This window comes from Trichosurus vulpecula, chromosome 8 (genome assembly GCF_011100635.1).
Source record: "Trichosurus vulpecula isolate mTriVul1 chromosome 8, mTriVul1.pri, whole genome shotgun sequence".
Lineage (NCBI taxonomy): Eukaryota > Metazoa > Chordata > Mammalia > Diprotodontia > Phalangeridae > Trichosurus > Trichosurus vulpecula.
The window spans coordinates 182,968,882-182,972,637 of record NC_050580.1 but is presented as its reverse complement, the minus strand read 5'-3'; the positions used below and the strand labels follow the sequence as shown (position 1 = coordinate 182,972,637).

The 3,756-nt window shown below is 35.9% G+C and overlaps 1 pseudogene; it reads left to right on the top strand.

Annotated features, from left to right (window-relative positions):
* The first annotated feature begins 329 nt into the window (after positions 1–329).
* Positions 330–1,309, top strand: LOC118829754 (annotated as a pseudogene).
* The last annotated feature ends 2,447 nt before the right edge of the window (positions 1,310–3,756 follow it).

Below are 3,756 nucleotides of genomic sequence, written 5' to 3'. Positions count from 1 at the left end.
ACTCATGTGGCTCATAATACACAAGAGCTGTTATTGGAACTCTGGTCTTATAACTCCAAGTCATTGTTATTTCAATGATACTCTGCAATAGGACAATTAATATAGGTATATATAAGTGGGAGTGGGCAAAAGGAAAGGTTTCTGGAATATTATCATCATGGTGGAGAATTATTTCTAAGAACACCTGAAGAAAGGTGACATCTATTGGAGTTGGGAATCTGGATACAGAGAACATAACCACCTTTTTCCCTTCTGCAGTTATTTTTCAGTCTATTTCAAATTCTTTTTATCTTTAGGCAGATTCAGAACAAGTTCTGATGACTGAGTCAATGGATCAGCAAAATTATTCCATGGTGTCTGAGTTTGTGCTGAGTATATTCTCCAGTTCCCTTCAACTCCAGTCTTTCTTTTTTGTATTTTTTTCTCTGATCTACACAGCTACCATGCTGGGCAGCCTCCTCATTGTGATCACAGTGATTTCTGACTCTCGACTTCATTCTTCCTCCATGTACTTCCTGCTGGGCAACCTTTCATTCCTAGATATGTGGCTAGCCTCATTTGCTACCCCCAAGTTGATCAGGGATTTCCTTAGTGAGAAGAAACTCATTTCTTCTGGGCGATGGATGGCCCAGATTTTCTGTCTGCATTTCATTGGTACTGAGATGGTACTGCTGGTCTCCATGGCCTATGATAGATATGCAGCCATATGCAAACCTTTGCATTATGTTACCATCATGAACTAGAGGACATGCATTGGACAGGTAACCACTTCTTGGGCTATTGGTTTTATTCACTCCGTTAGCCAAGTAGCCTTTACAGTGAATTTGACTTATTGTGGGCCAAATACTATGAACAGCTTCTTTTGTGACCTTCCTCTGGTAATCAAGCTTGCTTGTATGGACACCTAGGTCCTGGGGATATTGATAATGCTGACATTGGGTTCCTGTCTATGAGCTGCTTCCTATTTCTCATGATCTTTTACATAGTCATCCTTGTTACTGCCTGGCAGCATTCAAAGGGGAGTGCATCCAAGTCTCTTTCCACTTGTTCTGCCCACATCATGGTAGTAACACTCTTCTTTGGTCCATGGATCTTCATTTATGTGTGGCCCTTCAGTAGATTCTCTGTGGATAAAGTCCTGTCTGTGTTTTATACTATTTTTACCCCTCTCTTAAACTCTATAATCTATACTTTGAGAAATGAGGACATGAATAGAGCCATGAAAAAACTAAAGACCCGGCATATAACTTTTCATCAATTCTCAGGTGACTTTCTTGATGAATATGCCCCTGTTTCCACTCTAGCTTAGAATAACTTTTATCTATTCACAGATTATTTCTATTTAATCTGATTTGATTGTATTATTTAACATTTTATTGATATAATGAAATTTGAGATACATTCTGCTTTAGAAACATCCTTGTAAGTGGTCAAAAGCTAAAGCAACTGTTCATACTGTATCATCTCCAAAAAATATCAGTTTTTCAAGTAGATTTTTGTAAAGCATGAGTTCACTGTTACTTAGACTGTGTAATGATTATGATGGTTTACATTTAGAGATGTGTCATGTAGTAGATTATGAACTACTTTTACAATCAGTAAGATCTGCACTCAAGTATACTGCCTATGTGACTTTGGACAAGTCAATTAAACTCTAAGTACCTCATTCAACTCTAAGATTCCAAGTTGCAGGGCAGTTGTAGATTTATATTGATAGATGAAGTTTCCTCACAAAAAGTTATATTTATCAATGAAATCTCAAGGCTGGGTCAAAGAAACAAAGAAAACATACAGGGCTTTAATAAGTATGACGCTTTATATAAATAATCTCATTTGATCTTCACTGGAACCCTGTGAGGCAGGTATTTAAGGTATTATCAAGTATTTAAGGTATTATCATCCCCATTTTAAAGATGAAGAAGCATCAGAGCAAAAAACTTAAATAATTTACTGAATACCACATGACTAGCTAGTGTAAGAGATGGAACTTCTACTTAGGTACTCTAAGTCCTAATTTTTTTCATATAGGACCTTCAAAACAATTTGGCAATGAAAAAGAAAAAAAAATTCCAATTTCTATGATTGCTTCACTAATGTCTTTGATTTAAAAAAAGATCAAATAGCCTTATACAGACACAGTCATAAGCATAGTTTTTTTTTACAAGAGTAACATAAAATAGAATGTTAGAATAGGAAAACAGCCTTAGAGATCAATTAGTGAAATACTTTAATTTTACATATAAAAAAACTGAGGTATAGATCAGTCAATTTCTTCAATAAATCAAAGAATGTTAGTGCCCTAGGGACGACTGAATAGAGCTTTGGCTTCCTGATTCTCAGTCCAGTGTGGGTAGTCCTGGACTTGCAATTAAGCAGGAATGGGTTCTGATTCCACCTCTGACACTCATAAGCAAATTGAGCTCAAGCAAGTCATTTTACTTCTCTGAGCCTCAATTTTTTAACTGTAAAATGGAGATTAGAAATATGTATTGTCAAATTTTCTAAATTTAAATGTGCTCTGTAAATGTCAGCTATTATTATTATTATTATTATTTATTTTTGTATTTATTTTCTTAGTGTGACAGAGGAGAAAGAATGTTGGATAATTTTTTCTGCTGTCAATTCTTGAGAAGCTATAGCAGTGATAACGACTATCATAGGCTATCATCTTATCATGATCTTAAGAACACGTGTCCCCTTTAGCTGTGAATCTATGATGTTAGAATGTCATCAAAACCCAGCCCTTTCATTTTATATATAAGAAAAGTGAGGCCCAGTGAAGCTATGAGAATTGCAAGGTCACACAGATAGGAAATGTCAGAGACAGCATCCAACCCTACTTTAGCCTGACTCCAAGTCCAGCACTTGATGTATTACATGTGTTCTGCCCAAAACTATCATTAGCATATGATGTGCCTTAGCCATGTACAAGATGAATTAGTTGTGATGATGATGAGATGCTTTTATATTATGTCACCCACTACTTGTAGCTCTATCTTCCATTTGATAATGAAGAAAAAAACAATTGTATTTTGGTTTTTGTTCCTGATTATCATTCCAGGGTGGGTATGGTCCTGGACTTGGAATTAAGAAGAGGTGGGTTCTGATTCCACCACTATATAGTTACCAGGGCTACATGATTATTAAACTCTCAGCCAAAGTTGTAATGAATATGAAACTGGGATCCACTGAGTTAACATACATACCAATCTATGCAAATAATATATTTACCTGCCAGAATATGTGAGTAGATCTGTGTTCAAAATTGGAGTTATAAAATATGGGATTTATCTATTCAAAGCGTTACTGTGAATATCACTTGTTAAGATAAATTGATTTGAGTAGCTGTTGCTCAGAAAAATCAAAGTTCACTCTGTTTTCTTTTCATTTTTTAAATTTATTTAATATATTTAGTTTTTACCATTGATTTTCATAAGAGTTTGAATTACGAATTTTCTCCCCATTTCTACCTTCCCGCCCACTCCAAGATGGCATATATTCTGGTTCCTGCATTCCTCAGTCAGCCTTCCCTTATGTCACCACACACCCCTCCCATCCCCTTTTCCCTTGCTTTCTTGTAGAGTGAGATAAATTTCTATTCCCCATTGCCTGCGTATCGTATTTCCTAGTTGCATGCAAAAACTTTTTTTTTGAACATCTGTTTTTAAAACCCTGATTACCAAATTCTCTTCCCTCTTGCCTCCCCAACCACCCTCCCTAAGAAGGCAAGCAATTCATCATAGGCCACCTGTGTAT